Genomic DNA, 22215 nt, shown 5'->3' with positions numbered 1-22215 from the left:
TGGGAGGGTAGGAGCCTAACACAGATTTCCTAATCACATTTAGGAGCTTCCCCTCCCATCAACGTCTTTCACTAATTTCCTTTAGCATGGCCCAGGGTTTAATGTCTCCCACTTCTTGATTCACCAGAATCGAGCTCCACTTATACAGAAGTTTCTGTTTCCTATGGTCGTAGCTTGAATAAAATCTGTCTTGCCAAGTTTAAGACAAGACCAGCTCTGTTTCTCTTTGACAACTTGAGGATGACTCATTTTTACCCATGTTGCTAAGTTGGCATTTGAAGGGACAGGGTACAGTGAAAATCTACTGCTGAGCGCAGTGTAGTTTGTTAGGTGGGCATTCTGCAGTGAATCCATGCCCTTCATTCATTCTTCACAAGCTAAGGGTATGTTGCATCACTACAGACATGGTAGGTGAGTCCAGAAAAGAAACTCCAACTGCTTTATTCTCTTATATGAACACACATCTGCTTAGGCTGGGGGTCATATTCTTGTCAAAATGGGGCACCGTTGTCCTCATTCCTCTTTTTGGTCATGGAAGAAATGGAGCAGGTGACTAGCATAGGAAGGGGCTGCAGAATTCCAGTATGTGCAGCAGTGGCAGTTGCCCCCATATCTCAAAAAATTAGCTTACGTGACACTCTTTTCAGGCATGTTACCGATGACCATTGGCAACCAAAATCTTGGCAAATCAGATCATATGCAACAGAGTTTCCCAGCCTTACCACTGTGGACATTTTGGACCAGACAATTATTTATTGTTAGGGATTGTCTTATGGACTGTAGGATGTTTGACAGTGTCCCTGGTTTTCTACACACCTGGCAGCTACTACCATATTTTCCTCTCTGTTATAATAACCAAAAATGTCTCCAGACATTGTTAAATCTCCCATTGGCAGCAACGTTACTCCTGGTAAAGAACCAGTGATCTGCAGGAGATGTTTGGGACATTCCCTGATTCGGGGTTATTTCCTGAATATTTTAGATGAGCATATTTTGAGGTTCCATGAAACCTTTATTTGGGAGCTCTTATGAGTTTAATTTTGATTTAGAGCAAAGCACTTTTGCTATGGAGGTTTTTATTACTGTCAGCATTATTCAGTTACCCGGGTTTCTTTTCACCCTGGACCAGATTCAGACCTAATATGTATACGTATATGTATATGTATATGTATATGTATATATAGATATATACACATATTTATATACATATACATATATATATGTCAAAAGATAGATATAGATATATAACAGGTACACATATGTATATCCAAACTATGTATATATATTATGGTCTACCAAGATATCTTGTACAGCTATGTGTAACCTGTGGGAACAGCCAACATTCCTTCACACAGAAGCTGTATAGGTGTCTTTTACTCCCAGAGCTCTACATTTCCTGGCATCATACTGTCCATGCTTTGGCATTCTTTTCCTATCTCTCTTTTCTCCTGATCCAAATACCGCTATTCTTTTCTTCTTGACAGGTCTATCCAGGATGAGAGTCCCAGATGCAAATTCCCTTAATTGACATCCTGCCTTCCATCCTTCTTGGAGCATCTCCTTCCCTGCCTCATACCCAGAGTGATGAGATGACTATTAAAAATTCCCATTTGCTTTTCCATTTTACTTTTCAGATTTTCACCCCAGGAATTCTGAAAGAAGACATGCTGCTTTTCTCAGTCACAATAAGACAGTGGCTTGTCTCTGTTGGCGGGTTCAAGTCTGCCTTCTGGCTTGACAACTGCTTGCCTTAAGGAAATGGAATGAGAAGAAATGTGGCTGCAAGGAGACTCACCCGTGTAGAAGAACAGGTGCTGCTTCTCATAGTTGATGTATTTGATTTTCTTCTTGCAATACTGCATGGAGAGAGAAAGAAACTCAGATGGAACACAATACCTCTGGCCACTACAGTCAAGGACATCTGTGTGTATGAATAAGTGGATATCTGATTGTCTAAAATCTCTATGCAAAGAGCGGTCTGATCAACGTTGACTGGTAGTAATATTTGAGGCACTAGAAGACCAGAACAGGGATGGGAGGAAATATTGTGGCATCTTTTTGCTTTAATTAAATGTGAGTAATTCTTCCAAGCATGGTTTATTATATTTGACCATGAGGATTGCTATCATATCTTTTTTTATTCACATGGAAACCATTTTGAATTGTTTTGTCCTTATGTTGAGTGGAGTGGTGATTGAGGAGAAAATTTCTTAAAAGTTTTCCCAGCTCTTCTTTAACTGCAGTGCATAGAATTGTGCTTGAAGCTCAGTCTCCATCTATATTTATTAATTCAACAGATATTTATTGAATAATCATGTGAGGAAAGATATAGGCATGGCCCCTCCTATTTATCTCATTATTCCTCCTTTGTGTTCTCATCATGGATCTCATGCTGTAGTTTTCTATTTCTAAGACATGATAATATTATATATATGATACCATGGCTGGGAATTTGATTCATTTTCTTGGTGTCTCTCTCAGTTAGTCTTTCAGTGCACAAAGACAGCAAATACCCTAAGAGGAGAGATAAAAGTAATGCTTATATCTCCAGTAATTAGCAGACACCCAATCAATGTTTAATTGAAGGAATGAATAAATAAATGATAGTTCACATTCACTCCGTATTTTTGCTGTATGTTCATTTAGTTACAACTCCATGGGCAGTGCTTGACTCTTGCTTTCCTCATTCCCTTGATAACTTCACTCTTACATATAGTTTTCCTCTCTTGTCGACAGTAGAAGTTTTACATCCTTCTTTTATTGTCACAAACAAAAAAGAAATATCATGGTGATGAAGTAATGATAGCTATTCGCAGTTACTCTCAAACTTCCAAATATTTAAGTAATGGAAAGCCTGGAAGAAAGAATAGGTAGAAAATGCTTGGGCGTTAGCAAACTGAGGTGAAGGGCTGACTTTGAATGTCTCTCCACAGGGGGACCTTCCAGGTGCAAGGGACCCAACACATTGAAGATTTACTTCACAATTGTTGAAGGATAGAATGTTTGAAGACATTGGTAGAAAGATTCACAGTAAAATGAGAAGAAAGGAAAAGTTCAAGATTCATAAGAACTAATTTTTGTTGTGAAATAACTGAATTTAAGAATTTAAATAAATTTAAATAATGTCTTCTGTGGTAGTTTTGAAACTATATTGTACAGAAGTCAATGTTTCAAAGGATAAGTCCCAAGAACAGCTGTAAACCCTGCGAGGTGGCTTCCACCATTTGTGAAGAGGCAAAACACATATAGAATATGGCTCTAAAGAAGGCACTTCTGGAGGAAGTTAGGCTGCTTCATGAACTTCAATGAGACAAATCTCTCTTTCTCTGGGGGGATAATTAGAGAAATTAAAATGTCACAGTTTGGGTTATGAGCATATGAGTCCACAGACATCACAGTAGTCCAAATTGTTTGTGGAGCCATGGTTAAAAGTAAGTGATTTGTGATCAAACCAAGGATTTTCTTTTGAAATCTTGGCAGCATATTTCATTTCCTAATTCAGCTGGGGAAGAGGATGAATTCCCCAAAGATGGCAAAGCCTATTTTCAAAAAGTTGTACATAATTTTTGGTTTATGAACCACAGGGCTTGGGCAGCGATGACAAACCTATGCTCTTTTATTTTTATAAAACTCCTAAATTCTTCTAGAAAGAGACAGCACCCTCTTCCTAAGTACCTGATCCTCATGATTCATCATTTACCCATGAGAAGAGATACTTCTGTGGTTGTCCCTAAATCTCATTTCTTGAAAGAAGATTAACTATTAAAAACCTTAGCAATTGTTCTTGACATGATGACTTTAAGTTGAGGTTTAAAAAAAAATCAATGTGTGGAGAGTTTCTAGAGTTGAGTTTTCTGTTTTGTTTTCTGTAGTTGAAGAAGTCCATATTAGAACTGGTGTCTCTAAGTGTCTTCAAGGCACTTGGGCAGTGGTTCCTGTATAAATCAACCAAAATGGACATTAAGTAAAAATAACAACATAGTATCTTCTAGCTGACCTGGAATTAGTTGAGATAATTAGCTATTTAGTTGTTTGTGATTTAGCAATTATTGAATATACTGACATGTCTTCTCTAAGTGAATGTCTCTATACGCTTGTTAAACATTGAAGAATCATTGTCAACCTCAGTCATCTAGTTTCACCGTCTAACATTAGCTTGGGTTGTCCAGAGGTACTGACAGGCACTGGGCAGGGATCCAGCCCTCTGCCACCAGGATTGCTGAAGCAGAGTGATATGGTTATCACATTTTATATGGCAGGAAGTTGGACTGGATGACCTTTATGGTCATAGAGTCACACACTCCACATCTCCTTCTGTTCTTAAAACCCCATATTCAGTCATTTCAAATTTGTAGCCTGGACTTAAAGGAGAGGTACCCTCAGACTATGCTTGAAGCTGGAACCACCAACTTGATGTTTCCAAAGCAAGGCTCAAGACTTTTCCAAGAACCACTTCCAGGAACATTTTTCTGGTGCCCCTGATTTCTAAATGTACCTTGACAGGTTGCAAATCTCCAACCAGAAATAGTGGTACCAAATTAATATCTGGGTCTTTGTAGTAGATGTTTGGTTTTACATGATGCTGGAAGTGTGCATAATTCCACCACTTTCTCGATATGCGCTGAGGATAAGAGAGGGTTGATTAGCCACAAGATTTCTCTCCTGAAATATCCTTTACTATCGCAGTTTTCTTCATGCATCTCCAAAGTCAAAATAAAGTATTTGAGCTTCTCAAACTTGTCCCCACAGCCAGGTCATAGGATGATTCACTGGACAGAAGTTCTCAAAGCCTACAAACAAATAATTATGTGATTCAGGAACATAAATTCAAGATAAAACAACTCTTGATAATGAAAAAATCATAAAAACCTGTTGAAATAAATTGTTTTTCCATCCTTCTGTTTTTTGATTCTCATTTAAACAAAAGTCTGAATGTAGGTGGGGCAGAGAGTATTCTTCCTATTTTACAAATAAAGAAACCTCGGCTCCAAGGCTTGAATTAGTTCTGGGGAAAAAAAATGGTCTTTCATTTTGATGAATCCAACTTCAATGAATATTTCACAGAATTATGGATCTGAAGTGATCTCCCAGTGGGGCTTGGCTCAGATCATTGCATGAACAGATTTCAATGCTGTCATATACAAATAAATGTGAGTAAGATTATTGCAGCTGATGCCAAGCTTGAATCATCTCTCTCAAGATGGTTGTGATTTTATCTCTTTGAGTGAAAGTTTGAATGTCTTAATGTCTTAATAAAGCAAAGTATTTAGAAACACATTAACTTGTTTCACAAACTAGATAGATATTGCTGTGTGGTTTGGACAAATTACACATCCTCTTTGAGGCTCAAGTTCATCCCCAGTAAGTATAGTATAATGACGTTTATATCCATGGGGCATTTGGGGAGACAGGAGACGCTGTACATAACATGTTGACACATTGACATATTGAATTTCCCCTCCTTTCTCCTATTATGTTAATAATTTATAGAAGAATAAGCAGTAGCCATAGTTTTTCTTTAGTATTTGACATCTCTCCATAACTGGTCAATGAATGTTTTAGATTTGCACTTTCCAATTAAGTAACCCCTAACCACATGTGGCTGAGCACTTCAAATGTGACCAAAATAAGACGGGATGAAACTCTATAATACATACTAGATTTTGAAGACTCTGGATGAAAAGCGACTGTAAGTATCATATTAATAACTTTTATACTGAATACAGGTTGAAATGATAACATTTGAATACATATATTGTGATGTTACCTTTTAAAATGTGGCTATCAGAAAATTTGAAATGACATTTCATTTAAAAGTGGTTGGTATCATTTTCGTGTTAGACTATGTTGATTGATTCATCTATGGTAGGGAGAGATGAGTATGTCTGAAAATCTGTAAGTTTTGCCTTTCCAGAGTATTCATTGAGTCTTCTCTTAGCAACCCACCCCCCCATCCCAATCCATCAGGAGAAGGATTCTCTTCTCACTTCTAACACTCTCTAATACCCTTACACTGGAATCTCTCTCTCTCTCCGGTCTAGATCTCCCTCTTGAATTTTATGCTTGACTGGGAAATCACTTTCCAAACATTTCCTTTTGGAAGTCTCATGATATTTAAAACTCAATGTGTACTACTCAATTTCTCTTCCTCTTTCTGGGACCCCACAATGCTGCACACTTCTATCAAAGTGCATACCAATCACTCACTCTTGAAATTGTGTATTCACTCATTTATTCACCTATTCATTATTTATTCTGAAGTATCTCCCATGTGACAGATACTGAGCTAGGTGTTTGGAATATAAGGACAGAAAGGATAAAGTGGTGTTCCCACACTAATGAAACATACAACCTCATGGGTGCAGTAGACACTTAAACAAGGACAATGTCGTAAGCAATGATTCTTGTTTTCAATTAAAACCTCTGAGAGCCATCATTTTGCCTAAACCAGTACCTGACTGCACCCTGTTAGATAACGACTACATGTGGAAATTGATAATATGAGTGACAGGTTTTTGTTCATGACAGATCAGGAGTAGATCTTGACAGCTCAAGGTCTTGGAGCTTAGAATACTGGTCAGAGTGATTATGGGTGAGATCCAAAGCTGTTGGACCCTCTGTCTGGAAGACACTATTATTGGAGACCAGGGAGAGAGTGATCCATAAGGAAGTATAATTACTAGCTTCATGCATAATGGACTGCTCCTGAACCAAGTTCCATGCAGAACCCACCCTCATTCTTTATTTCCAAGATAGGTCTTGTCTTGGTGCAGTATAGAGAATACAGACTCTGGACCGAAACCATCCTGAATTTAAATCCTTGTTACTAGGTATGTGGCACTGAGCAATTTCCTTATCTGTAAAATGGATGAGGTTACAGGAAGGATTACAGGAAATAACATGCTTGACACTCCTCCCCACAAAAGTGTTTCAGGATGGAGTCATGGAAAGAGTATGGGCCAGATTTTCAGACAGGGTCTTAATTTCAAATGTTCTGCCTCTTTATCCCTATAATAACACTCGATTCTTATAGGTTTTGAAATATACACACTGGAGAGCAGTAGGAAAATGTGCTACAGGGAGTGCATTTGGATTTTAGCATTGCACAGAAGTCCGTAATGTGTGATATTTTGTTTTCTATTTTCAGAAAGGCTATTTATTTGTGCAAAAGCTCCAAAGATCAGAACATATATATTTTTTGCACAGCTAGTGAAGGGGAATTCCAAATTATCTCAATATCTGTGTGTTTTTCAGGGGGAGGATAAATTGATACCAAATCAAGTTTTGAAATTTAAAATTATGATGTATGCATAAGGCAGGGATATTGATGTTTATATCTTAATTTTCTTTGTTATCTCCCTATCACTCATTTTTCTTCCCACAGCTAATCTTCTTTCCTCACATAGCTGAAGCCTATATTCATATTGCTCGTGAATGATTGGTTTTGTCTGCAAGAAGGCAGAGTTCACTTGATTTAGTTTGAGCTATTTCCCCTTACCCTGTTCAGGAGTCATCAAAGTTATATTGATTTAAACTAATGCAAAAATATTTCTGAAAAATAATTTATAGAGAACTGTGTACAAATTTGGACCAATGGGAAAGCAGTGAGCTTTTAAAAAGCATTAACAAGGATGGGGCTGATCTGAAATATTCCGTACGGTGGCACCAAATCAACTGCCAGTTACCACTAGGGCAGATGAGTCTCACTTTTCCTCTGATTTTCTCATAACAGGGGAGGGAGGGTCGAAGGGTCCATTACCTGAATCTCATGATGACATAAGAAACTATTTCTGAGTGAATCCAGAAACACTTCAACTATCTAACACTGGTGGACAGTGTGCTTACAGAAATTTTGTGTTTAAAAGAATCTTGTCACACATAATGACAAAATATTATCCATTTTAACCATTTTAAGTGACAGATATATTTCTAATATGAATCCAGATCCAACCCTTTGTTGTTAAATCTAGTTAAGCCTCAGTTTTCTCAACTGGGAATAAAGTATATAAGAAGACTAGGTGATTCTAAGATTCTTGCAATTTTATGATGCAGTGATTTATGGTCCACTTCCCTATCTTCTTAGTAACATCATGATTAAACAATTTTCTTAGTGATTCTGGGTCATAATTTTGATTATGGAAAGACTGTGCCTAATATTAGTAACAGCTGAAACTTATTGAGCATTTCCCATATGTCATGCTTTGTGTTCAGCACAACACATGAGTATCACATATAATCTTAACAACATCCCTATCGAGTTGAAACAATCATCTATCTCCATTTTACAATTGAAGAAAGTGAGGTTCATAGACATTAAGTAACTTCTTTAAAGTGACCCAGATAACTAGTGGCTGAGTTCCCATAGAAGGCAGGTCTGTTGTTAGAGCAGAAGTTCTAAATCCTGGCTGAAGTTTAGAATCACCTGAGGAGATTTCAAACCAGTGCTGAGGGACAGACCTTACAAGAGAAGAATTAAATCAGAACCTCTAGAGCGGGTACCTGGGAAGCACGGTTTTCTAAATCTCTTCAGATGACTGTAAACCATAGCCAGAATTAAGAAGCCAGAATGACTCCTCTGGAGCCTGGAGGATTTAATACTCTGCTATAATTTCTCCAACTCATCACCTTATGGACATTGGCTCAAATAGGTAATTAACCCTTTGGACATCAGTCTTCTCTAACATGTAGGTGCTATAATCCACCATGTCATGAGCATTATATAAGACAATTGTCTAAAGGGGCTAGTTCTGAACCTGGAACATGGCAGGCGCTCATCTAATGTGAGTTCCCAGCTGCCTTCCTTATCACTTGTTGTCAGTAGTTTCTGCTGACTAACTACTCTCTGGACCTGACCCCAGCATTCCCTTCACTCTCTTATTACTTGACCACTTCCAAGTCACTAGAGGCTAGGGAACCAGATAGCCAGGAGTACGTCTATTATCTGGTTAAATGAAACTTCTCACATAAAAAGGCAATAGATCATCTATTATAAACATTTAGGGGACCCACATATTTCTAATATGAATCCAGATCCAACCCTGTGTTATTTAATATACTTAAGCCTCAGTTTGCTCAGCTGGAGACAGGGTAGATAAGACTAAGTGATTCTAAGATTTTTCCAATTCAATATAAAACCAGCCTGTTAAGGAAAGAAAAAGGTTCTGAGCCAGTGCTTATGAGTTTTCCTAAGATGGTCTGGTCTGAATGCAATGATTTGTCTCATGGAAGGCTCAGAGGAATTCTTTCCCACCTCTCCCCTGCCCCCAGTTTGTGCAAGAGTATATAGTCACCAAATCCTAGAGTTTCATAGAAAAAAAAATCCAATTTAACTTTCAATATTAGAGATGAGAACACTGAGGGCCAGAGATAGTATGTGACTTAAACAAGGTCACATGGTGAGCGTTATCGGAGCCAGGGCTGGAAGCTTCTTTGAGCAGTAGTGTACTATTACCATGTTTTTTTTCATTCATTCATTCATTCAACACATATTTATTGAAGGCCTACTATGAGCTACGCACTCTGCCAGGCGCTGCAATGCAGTTTGCATTGCATAGGACAGTGTTCCTACTGTCCTGGAGCTTATCTTATGGGGGATAAGACCAACTGCCATCACCGCCACCTGTTTTTCCAGCAGTCTAGGTTTTGTAGCCCTCAACTGTTGAACAGAGCCATCCGAACTTCCTTTCCTATTCTCTGTCTTTCTCTTCCTGTTTATCTGTTTTCCTGTATTTTTGCTTTATTTCTTCATAGACTTACCGTTCCAGAACTCATCAGGCTTGCTGGCATCCCCTAGCTTCCCCAGCGATAAATGTCCTGATCCCTTCTAAGAATAGTCCCTCTCATGATTTTACAGGCACATCTTCATTTGTAAAGACACAATATTTTTTCTCTGAGGTGGATTCTTAATGAGGTACCAGGGATTGGGCCAAACAGTTTACTGGGTTAAGGAAAAATATTAGAACTTCTCAAATAAAAATAAACTTTTTCCTCATAAAATTCTAATTTTAGCATATATATTATAATGTTATATTACATATTAGTATATATAAGTGTATATATAATATCTACATTGTTAGTAGATTTACATTTATTTGTGGTGGTATAAAAAACAGTTTATATTTATATGAGTACATAGTCAAAGAAACTTGGAAACCTGTGCCTTAGGAAATGACATTCAAGAATCCCAGCATATTCCTCGAACATCTGGTACCTTGAGATGACACATCACAAAGTCGTGCATCAGGTGGTTCTACTTGCACTTCTTAAATATGGATTGGTGTCCTGTAAAAATTCACCCTGAACCTAGAACAGACGAAGTTTTTAGAGAAATTGGGAAGTCAGGAAGTAATTAATAAATTAGCCCGCTAGTAGATTCAGAGGCCAGCTGGAGAAATTGAGTGGGAGATCTCATTTGACCTCAAGCTAAGTTTACTTTGCATTTCTCACACATGTCACTTCCTTTCCATTTCCATCCTCCGTGATTTTGCACAGATGGTTCTCTCAGCCTAGAATGCCCTCCTTGCCACCATCAAAATCTTCCAGAGCGGAGTGGAAAGAGCATGACCTTTGGAGTCAGGCAGATTTGGGTTCTAAATCTTCTTTGCCACTTATGAGCTGCACGAGTCTTGGTAAGATATTGGTAGCTCGAACTTCAGTTCTTCATCTGATAAGCAGGGATAATAACACCTTACTCATGGAGCTGTTATGCAACTTAAATACATGCAAAGTGATTGGGTTATGCTAAGCTCAAAACAAATGTTTGCTTCCTTTCTTGTTTCCAAAAGTTGCTTTTCAAGGAATAAAGCAAGTTAGCTTTTTAAAAGAAAAGTAACATATAAAATTCTGGCATTAACATTGCTGTTAATTCTCCATAAAACCTTCCCCATTTGTTCCAATCAGAATTAAATGTCTCTTTCTGCTCCAACAGGACATGCTTGTTCCTCTCCTTGACATCCATGTCATTCTGTCACATAGTATGTTTAGATATTTGAATGACAGTCTCCTCCAGTGGATGACTCATTTTCTAAGGGCAGGGACCAGAGGCCTTTATGTCCACAACACAATGTTGTGCTCATAGAAGGCCGTGCTCAGATATTCATTCTTGATTCAACAAAGATTTATCAAATGCCCTTCTATGTGCCAGTTCCTGGTTTTCCTTTATGGTAAAATCCACACATTCTTAATCCTCATATAATAAGATATAATCTCTACTATTGAAGAATTCACGGTTGGATGCATTGATAAATCTTGGTTGGTAAATGAATGAAAGAGAAAGATGAGTGTTACCTGGCTAAGAATGGAAATTTAGATACTGAAGTTGTATGGATAAAATTAGGTAAAGAGTAACAACTGTCATGAATTAAATATTTAGCATATACTAGATGTTTTCCACATTAAATTGTTTAGCCCTCCTCATAATATTTCCATACAAGATTTGTTATCCCCATTTTACAGACAAGAGAACTGGGACCCAGCGAGGTTTGGTAACTTGCTGGTGTGAGACACTGATGAAGAGGTTGCCAAGAAGTATCAGGCAGCAGCTGACACAAATCCAAAGACAGAAGAAAAATTCTAAGCCTTCATTTGAAGCCACTTCCCGGCCTTAGGATGCCTGCTTACCTGAGAAATTGTGAGAAGAAAGGAAATGAATATCGTAATAAGCCAGCCATTTTCCAAAATGTCACAGTATTAACCAAGCCAGTGCTTCCAAAATCAAGATCTGGGCAAGGTGAAGAAAAAAGAACCACAGGTTGGCATTGAAAATATTCATAGACTATAATTTCCTCCTCAATTCTTGGAAATCTTCCACCAACTAGGACTGTGAAATAAATATTCAAGGAATGAATTAGTTCCTTAGGGGAAAAGGAAGAACAAATGAACATAATTGAGAATCTATTTTATTAACTTACTAATGTCTTTAGTTTATGAGTAGAAATTTATTAATATGAACAAATTTAATTAGACAGAATTATAAACCAAAAAAAGTGAACAAACAAAACCTTTATAAAAGGTTATGATATTTATTTTTCTCTTGAGAAGAGAAAGATGAGTAGTGATTTGTAAACTGTCCTCAAACTGTTAGATAATTCAGTTAGAATTAGTTGCTTTTTCTGAGTGGGGGTGGTCAGTTAAGAGATACACATGTGTAATAGTTGTCTTCTAAACCATCAGTATTATTTCAGGTTCCCACTGATCTCTGGTTATGTTTTGGGGAACTCTGTTGTCTATATGCATCTATGTTACTATAGTTAGTGGTACAGTTTACACAGTGTTTTCAATGTCATCACCTGTTTGTACGCACAAAGGGCTCTTGCATAGAAAATGATCAACACAGATAAAGATAATTCAATTAGATTAGGTCAAAGGGTGACTTTCCCATGAGCTGCTCAACTGATCTCCAGAAACAAGACACAGGGTCTTCAGCGGCATTAGTGTATGTCTGCTTATGGGAGGGGTCCTTGTCCTGTGTACATATAGTATGCATATCCTCATGTTTGTATATGTATAATTCAAGCACTGGTTTACAAGCTTGCCACATTATACTGGAGAGTCAGTGCAAAAGTTGGAAAAAAATATCTCTTAGCTTAATGACTATAATGGGTTTAAAATCAAAATAAATGAGAAAGCAATCATGGTCTAAGAAAGAGAACAGGATTGCTCAGATGTAAGACAGATGAGAAATTTGAACCAAAAAAGAAAGAGTTATGAACATAGTTCTAGAAAAATTTTATTTCAAAATTTACTGATGCATCTTCTAAAGGATCCACTGCCTTAGAAATGTCTGGATGGGCTCATCTCTCAAGCCCTCATTAACCATGGAATTCTGATGGCAATCGATAATTTTAACGGGTCATCTCGAGAGTGCCTCCCAGCCTGGTCATCTTTTACAACTCATTTATTTTACAGAGTAGGGGGTCACCAAAGCCCCAAAAATGACAGGTCTGAAATCATCAACAAGACAGTGGCAAAAATCTTTTAGATAATGAATAATTAACTTATAACTTTCAGCCACTAGTTGCATTTTCTTTTCCATAAAGAAAATCTTTCTGAAAAATAATTAAGCTTTGCGCCATCTTCCCTTTTAAACCTAGGGCTTCCTGCCCTAAATTATGGGGATATATCTAGAGATTTGTCAACTACTATTGCCACCATTGAGTTCATGCCATTGATAGCATCTAAAATTTGTTAAGCGTTTCCTATGTTCCAAACCCTGCACTTTTAATACTTTTAACTCTTTCAATAATCTCCCAATGATATTTATGAGGTTGGTGGTATTGTGATTGCTATTTTATAGACAGAGAAACTGAACCACAGAGAGATTTGGTAAGTGGTTTAAACCACCACAACTTGTGACTGTGCTGGGTGATGAGCTCAGGCTGTCCACCCTCAGATCCCACTCTTTTAAATACAGAGCTGTGCCTCCTGACACGCAGCCTTGCAGGATGAACAGCATGCATGAGGACCTAAGGAGCAAGCCTGAGTGTTTGTCTCAGATCAGCACCTAACCTGTTCTGTTATCTCAGATGCCTCCTGTCCCTCTGTGAGTTTGTTTCCTCATTTCTTAAAGAAGAAATATAATCCTTATTTTATCTGTCTCACAATGATATATGTAAAAGTACTTTGTGGAAATTATTTTAAAAGAATTATGCAAATGTAAGCTGTTTTAAAAAAATACATTGCGAAAAATGAAATGTTAAATATTAGTTAAAATCCCCTTAAGGTTAATGTAAAACCATACCAGTAAATTTTTAATCTTCAAGAGACCCTGTCCTTTGAAAGAAAGTATTTCAGGTAACCAAAGTGTTAGACAAAGAAAGAGTGGTGCCCTGCCTTGGGAATAACTAAGAAACTGGGCCAAAAAGAAGTGACTTGTAGACCCAGTTCTTTGATACACCAGTTGTGGGAATTTCAGAAAGTAGTTTATTCTACCTGAACTATAGTTTCTCCAAACGTAAAAAGGGCTGTAGTTAAGATATCCACATCTCTCATTCAACAGCTATTTATAGCATCCTTAATGCATGTCTGATCCTGTGCATGTAGATCCTGAGGACATAGAGATAAGCAAAACAGACATATTCTCTGCTCTTGTGGACCTTAGTTTCACAGGAAACATAGATCTAGACATTAAATAAATAATTACAAGCCATCACAGGAAAAAAAATATAGTTTTAAGTTTTCTGACATTCAGTAGGTGCTTAGAGACACGGAATTACTGTTTGGTGCAGGACCAAAAATTCCATTCCTTCGTTTTACAGAAGTTTAAGTATTCTGAAAGTCTAAAGAAGATAGCATATTTTTTCATATAAGCAGAATCCAATCCTTCATGCTATTGTAGGTCCACCAAGGCATGATGGCTGATTTCTCACAGAAAATGATAACTTGGCCCGGAAATATATCTTATCCCAAACCCTCTACACACTCTTGGGTCCTTAGACTTCACTCACATTTTTGTTTCTCTCCTGGATGGCCTCTTCTGGGATAAGCTCTCCAATGAGCAGGGGCTTAAGGAATAACTGCACAATGTCAAGCTTTGGGTGCATGGCTCTGAAGGCGTCCTGTAAATCAGAGAGGGTTGTTAGAGGCTTAAAATAGACATGCTGATCCATAGATTAGTCCCACTCCTTACCTCATCATCTGCCCAACTTTGGAACTAGCAGGAACTTTGTTATAAAGGGCTTGTTTGAACTCCAGGTTGATGCTTCAAGTTGATCAAAATTACCTTTGGGAACCCTCTGTGAGAACCTCCTGCTGGAGATCCACCTACTAAATGCACTGCTTCACTCAGTAAGTCCAATGAAGCCAGGCTATCCCTAAGTATTGAAAGAGAACACTGCTTACTTTACTGAGCACAGAAGAAACGTTGAGTTAATGGGCCATGATGAATCTTCAACTTCCAACACCAGGCTTGATGTGGAAGTTGCTCACACTCTCTGAGGCATGCAGCAACAAAGACTGGCTATGCAAACCCTATCTCCCAGCAAAGTCTCTCTCTTGGTTCTTGGCCAAGGCACAGGGGAATGAGACCCTTCAATTAAGTTCTTTCTGGAGAAAGGTTAAATTTAACAAATGCCTAAGAGAGCATGAGAGCACAGACCTTAAGCTCTAGGTTGTTCGAAGTGGCTCACTCTTGGCTAAGTTTTCACTGAAGTAGTCTCATCACTATTCCTAAAATGTACCAGAGCAGTCTCTGCAGGGTCTTGTGACAGTCAGGCACAGAACAGAGCTGAACAACTGCGTTTTCCATCTCAGGTCCCACGTTAAATAGCAATTCCAAGAGGCTTTGAGAAGCAGCAGTGGTGCCTGTATCCTGGTTATATTTGGAGGTAAGAGATATTCTCTCATGCCCTAGGGATTTAAACAGCATTGGAGGAAGGAAGATTTTCTGAGAGAAAGATGCTAGACTTCTTGCTTTTATGGCACTGAGGACAGGAGTGATTAAAAATGAAATATAACCAAGGTCGTAACTTGAATACATGGCAGTCATACACATTACTCTGGAGTGCTGGTGTTGCATAATACTAAGAAAGTGGACCATGGAGCAACTTTCCTACATCTAAAATCTGGCTTTGCCACTTACTAGCTATGTTATGGTTGACAAGTTCTTGACCTGTTCCTTCTTGTATTTTTGCTTCTCCAACATGGGGGTGATCATAAGAGCAAGAGAATTCATTAAGTTATTATAAGGATTATGTGAATTCATTAGAATCTGATTGGCATATAGTACACTCTCACTGTATAATAACTATCTTTCTTATATTTATACCTATAGTGACAAGAACTCACTACATACCTTCTTTTCAATACAGAAATTCAGAGATTTTGTGCCCAAACGCCAATGTCTAATGTGGAATGCATTCTAATTAGTGCATATAGTAAAACTTCCATCTTCAAATCCTATAAGAAGAATTAGATACAAGCCTATTCATAAGAAACAGCTTATGTAATGAATATGGTTAATTACAATGGTGACGTTACTTGAGCCAGATATTCATAACTCAGTTTAGACTCTTTCATCCTGTTTACTCATCCAGTTACTCATTGAATATTATAAGTTATGTCTCCTAGATATCCTTGGCACTTATCCCCTCTTCTCCATTTCTGTTGTAAACGCCTTTTGTCAGGCCTTTAACAAGTTCCCGGGACGCCTTCCTTCGTTTTGACTCACTATTCTCTATTTCATTCTTCACTTAACTGCCAAGCTGGGCTTTCAGAAAGACAGAATCTTCTCATGGCCTATTTTCACCTCTTAGCACTGTGGCACTTCTCTCTCTAATCCTCTATGTATTTTTCAATTTGAACCATCATTCAAATGAGAATCCGGTTAAGACATTTTGACAGCCCAGATTATATGCAATTATTACTTTCCTTTCAGCCTCAGCTCAGAAACCTTGGTGAATTTTGTTGTGATGATTGTGAACGGGGAAGGAATGCTGTGCTAGTTAAATGCCATGTGTAGCCAAATGAGAGGAAGACATACAGTGAGGGCAAAATGCAGACAGCTTAGCTCAGCACACAATACACTTTCTCCCTCTCCTCTTTCTCCTTTCTCTTTCCTTACCTCTCCCCTCCACTCATCTCCTCCTCCTCCTTCTCTTCTCATCCTTATGCCATGACAGTCACTGGCATTCATTGAGCACATACTCCTTGCTAATATTGTGCTAAACAAAATAAGTGGCTAAGCTGCGATGCCCATTTTGGCTGAGCACTTACCTCTATCATGAATCATATCTGTACTCCACCTCTGTACATATCCTCTCTTCCCACTGCCCAGTCTTGCCTCTGTTGGCTCTGCTCATTCCAACCCATTTGATTCTCTGTTTTGGAGCTCTACATAACTCTACCCTCTTTCACACGGCACTCCTCCAAATAGTTGAAATGGACTTTGCTATATTTCCTCTAAGTTTTTCTCATCCCGTCTCTATTATATTGACTTTTGACTCTCATGAGAAAGAACTTGAGGTTCTCAGTGTCCTTCCTTGAGTATGGTGTCCAGGAATAAGGAGTGGACTGTCCAACACACAGGATAAGAAACCTGCTTTCTTTGTTCCAAAGATGCTGCTCATGGGCACACTTCACAAGACTGCATTTACTTCTTTCATTAAGCACAGAACACACTCTTGCCTTATATAAAACTTGTCTCTAGTTTACCTTTACCCGTCTCTCCCTCACCCCACCCATTACCTTCTGGTAACGAGCTATCTGTTTTCCTTATCCATTAGTGGTGAACATGATGCAGTTTACACGAAACTGAAATATAGTAATGTACACATGAAATCTATACAATGTTATAAGCCAATATGACCACAATAAAATGATTTAAAGGCAAAAAAAATATGCACCCAAATTTCTCTAACAAAATTGCACTTCTTCTGTCTATGTCATTATATCATACTTTAAAGAAATTGATTAAATTCAATTATTTCTGGGGAAAAAAAAGAATGTTGTGGCTATTTATTCATATGCATTCCTTGTCATCAAATGCTTTGTAATCCTCATTTTATTGATTGCAAAATAGCCTATCATATGGATATTGTTATCTATATGATCAGTACTTCTTGGATTTATAGGTTGTTTCTGGCTTTTCCGGGGTGAGCTCTTCCAAGTGGGAACATCTGGCCTAGATTCTAGTTATTAGCACTGGGCCATTAGGTTTAAATCATATAGTTGCAACACAATCAGATAACTCATATATGCAGTAATAGGAGCTGATTTGCTAATTTTGTTTTAGGAACTTATTTTCCTCAGTAAGTTCTTTGGAAAAATTGCAACCGATCTCAGGAGAAGTAACAACAAAACAGAAGAGTTGCATTTATTGAGTGTATGATCTGTGACAAGCACCAAAGGGAGCACCTTATTTGATCTCCACTGACTTTTACAACAATACTGAGATGAAGGTGTTATTATCGCCACTTTCCCCATAAGGGAGCCAAGGTTCCAAGAGCTTCAGCAAACTCCTCAGGACATTCTTTGTAAGTAGTGGAGCCTAGATGAAAAGCAGACCTGTTTCCTTCCCAAACCTGTACTCATAATCATTAAAAAGCCTGGAAACCTAACAAGAGTTTTAGAATAACCGACAACATGAATTAATTAATTAATGACCCTATAGGACAGACTGCTAGGTATCATTATTCACCTTTACATCCTCATAAAGATGTAGGATTGGAGAATAGTTTCTGTGTAAATAGGAAAATGGTGCCCCTTCCAGGCAGGTGCAGCCATGGGTCCAAAGCTGGCACACAGAGACCATACTTGGTCCATATTTGCCTTTCGAGATGCAACCTGTAAACCTCTTAAGTTCTAGAGTAAGTATTAGACCTCAGGTCCTCTGACTTTAGGTTCTGTCCCCCTTCACTAGAGAGCATGATGCTCTTCCACTCCTCAAGGACCCCTCTGTTCCCAGTCAGATGACACCAAATATAATCAGATTTCTAAGCTAGTGGTAACCAGGAAGTAAAAAATCACATCCCAAGGCTACAGGTGCTGGTGATATGAATAATAGTAACTATAATTTAATAAAGTTTTATTAAGTGTTTGACATTATGCTAAGCACTTTATAACCATTAGTCTTATTTACCATAAACCAATTAGATGGGGAAGGTCATTCCCATTTTGAAGATGTTGAAGCTGAGGTTCAGAGCATTTCAATAACATTCCCAGGTTCACATCTGATTCCAAAGCTCAGGCTCCCCATACTCTGAGTAGCCTTGGAGTATGGTGCTTGTCAGAATTCTCCTGGCACTTTCCCATTCTTCTTGAACCATGTCCCTTTGGAACATATTTTCTATGAACATTTTTGGATTTACTTTCCTTAAGTCTAAGGTAAATGGCTGACCATTCTCAGAATTTTCATTCTAAAGTTATGAATCCTAAGGTGGCATGGCTATTTTTCTCTAAGGTTCTGATGATTTTTATTTTATTAATCAATTCCTCCTTCTTGGCTAGAATTGGATGCAGAATCATGGTCTTTTCCTAAGTTCTAGGAGGTAAAAGTTATCAATACATTACATATTTATCAGCTGAGCTGCCTCAAGATGAGTGAGTCTATCAGTTATTTTCACAATGGTTGAAGGTTCATGTCTTTACCATCATATCCTCTGAGCTAATTCTCTGACTTTTGTAAGGAAACCACTATGCATATTATCTCTGAGTTGGGGGAATGGGAGGATGGGCTAGACAGGAATTTGTAGTATTGGTTTCATTTTATATTTGTTATTCTCTCTCCTTTTGTTTTTTATTTTATTATTATTATTATCATCATCATCAGTTTTGGTGAGAAAGATTGGCCCTGAGATAACATCTGTTGGCAATCTTCCTCTTTTTGCTCTAGGAAGATTGTCGCTGAGCTAACATCTGTGCCAATATTCCACTATTTTGTATGTGGGACGCCACCACAGCATGGCCTGAAGAGAGGTGTATAGATCTGTGCCCAGGATCCAAACCTCTGAACTCTGGTCGCTGAAGTGGAGCCTGTGGACTTAACCACCCCACCACCAGGCCATCCCTTCTGTCCTATTATTCTTGGACAAATGCTTTCCACTTTGCTTCGTGTACCCTTAGCTCTCTGGATTCTGACACAGCAAGTATCTTCCTGGCACACACAATTCTCCCATACCTTGTTCCAAGCTCATGCTCACTTTCACAAGAAAAGTTTGACCTTTGTTTAAAAAATATCAGATCTGACAGAAACAGTGAGGATGTAGCAAGGTATGTTCATAAATGAATAAAACTGACTGCAGAATCAAGAATCAAGACAAGAAGTCAGTAGAAGCAGAACCTAGTCAGAGACAGGGCATGAGAAATTGGGTTAAAAAGATTTGATAGCATCAAAAAACAGAATCTTGCTTATTTTGCAAATTTGCTTCTTGTGCTGTTACTAGTGCAGTCCCATTTATAGAGTGGTGTGGAGTGAATCGGTGTTTTCAATCCTATGCTTTAAAACCAGTTGGAGAATTTATATACCACATGTGAAAACAACAAGGGCAATGAAGTAAAAAAAGAAAAGCCAAAGTTTAACTCTCTGAGCAATAACATATTAATTTCTGAGTTTCGGTTAGTTATTTACCTCCTCTGATTCTCTGTCTGTACCTTGTGCAGAATAAATTTCCTAACTGGGATAAAACAAACTTCCTTATGGGATATTTTAAAAGTTATTTCTAAATGCATTTAAGGGTTTGAGAGACCTCCCTATCAAATATTAAGTGGAAAGTTTGGTAAGGTCTTAGCCATAAAAGGCTGTATGGTCAAAAACCTATGTGATTTCAAAATTTGGCACTATTACCTGCTGGCTGTGAGATACATTATTTGACTGTTTGAACATTAATTTTCTCATCTGTGATAAGGGGATAATATCCACCTTCCTCATGGGGAGGTGCAAGCGGGGTGAGGCATTTCAATGTGTCTAGAGTATTCTAGGTATCCAATGAATGTTATGGTATTTTTGATTTTCCTTAGCTGTTTTGCTGGGGGAGGCTGATGCGGAGAAGCAGTGTAGATAAGTGGAAAAACTAGAATTTCAGAAAGATAAGTTTTGAATCTGCGATCTGCTGCTGGGTGACCTTGGGCCAGTCACTTAATGTCTCTGATTTCAATTCCTTTATCTGTGAAAGAGGGTTGTATTACCTGCATTACACTGAATGAACTACAGGATGCAAGAGAGCTCTGCAAATTCTACAAGCCTATGTAACTGTAGATTTTCATCATTGTTATTAACCTTTTGATGCCTAACAGATGAACTGCTGTCTTTGTTTTAGACCCTCCAATTATGCAAGCCTGAGAAATTTCTCTTGTGTGCAGACATATTTTTCTAGAATATACTCACCTATTTGTAAATTTCTTCTTATAAAACTGAGACTCCACTTCAAAACAAAACAAAACAAAATACCAAGAACACAGAAAAACAGGAATATACAAACATAGTATCCACCCTCAACATCTGAGTTCATCCACAAACTGGCACAGATTAAAGCTAGACCTTGGGGCTCAATTTGTTTCCAAATTCTTGGTTGATAAGATTCCTGGAAAAAAAAGAGGAGCAATTGTGGTGCTTGAACATGTTCTTGAAATACGTTTGGGAAGAGAACCAAGGTCCCAGCCATCCAGCAGCTGGAAGAGAGAGAGGGCAGAGCTTTGATTTCCTTACTGTGGCATCTTCCCCGGCATAGTAGTTGAGGACCCAGCGTCCACCTGGATGCCTCTTGGCCCAGCCAGTGACATCGTAGACCTTGCGATTGATCACCAGCTGCTGGTCAGCCACTGATTGTGTCTCTGGATCTCCTGCCAGATGTAAGTGTTGAAGATTTTTCTGGACGTATCACAACACTTCCCATTTGCCTCCTGCTTCATAGAAGCCTCAGCTTTCTCATTTTCTACTGGTTTCCAACTCCCCTGATGCTTCTCACCCAGGTAGGGTTGACTCTTTCCTACAAGGCCCCCATTGCCCTCATGATTTTCTTCAAATTTCATCATCATTGAACCCCTGGGGTTTCGGGATTGACTCCTGAAATTTCTAATCCTAACCTCTGATTGTATCATTAAAATGAGGCTTTTCCTCTCTTTTTATTCTGTTGCAGTATGATGCCTACACAGAAAAGACTTTCACTTCATTGTCTTCTCATAAGCCTGAAAGTGAGCAGCTTCTCTGTTGTTAACTTCTCTGTCTGTCCCAAATCTTTTCTGCCCTGATGGATGATGAGCCACCTTTTTTCCTGGGAGGTAGGCTCACCTGTCTCTCCCCGTGGCTGATCTCTTAGTAGCCTCCTCCCTCATCATTAAATGTCTCTCAGTATAGAGCTGGGGCCAACGGCGCTTGCCTGAATGCTGTGTCATGCCCCAGGGAGGAGGGGCTAGGCTTGGGTCACATGACTCCCCTCTCTGTGTCATGCTGGTTTGGGTTCACCAGCTCTCTGACTTGCATGTGAATGAAGACATTCAGATTTGTTAATTCAACGGGTCAGAGTTTTTAAACTTCTTTAAAAACATTTTTTCAAAGAAAGGTTTAGGTCTCCCCAAAAAGAAAATCAGCAATAAACCAGTTTTATCTCTTTTACTTCCCTTTGAAAGCTGACTAGCTCTGTCAATATGCCTAAAGGTAAGTGAGCAACTGACATTTGCTAGAACACATTATGATTTACACAGTCCTTATCACATGCTTTTCCTGATTTAAACCTCAAACTGATTTTTTCAGAAAATTGCTATTAGTGTCCCATTTTCCAGGTG

General features: G+C 38.4%; 1 pseudogene; it reads right to left on the bottom strand.

Moving 5' to 3' along the window:
* LOC124229114 (fatty acid desaturase 2-like protein FADS2B) overlaps positions 1–21462 on the bottom strand; it is a 28677-nt pseudogene extending 7215 nt beyond the window's left edge.
* Between the last annotated feature and the right edge of the window lie 753 nt (positions 21463–22215).

The sequence above is a fragment of the Equus quagga genome, chromosome 17, assembly GCF_021613505.1.
Source record: "Equus quagga isolate Etosha38 chromosome 17, UCLA_HA_Equagga_1.0, whole genome shotgun sequence".
Taxonomy (NCBI): Eukaryota; Metazoa; Chordata; class Mammalia; order Perissodactyla; family Equidae; genus Equus; species Equus quagga.
The sequence above is the reverse complement of the archived record's forward strand: the minus strand, read 5'-3'. Positions and strand labels throughout refer to the sequence as shown.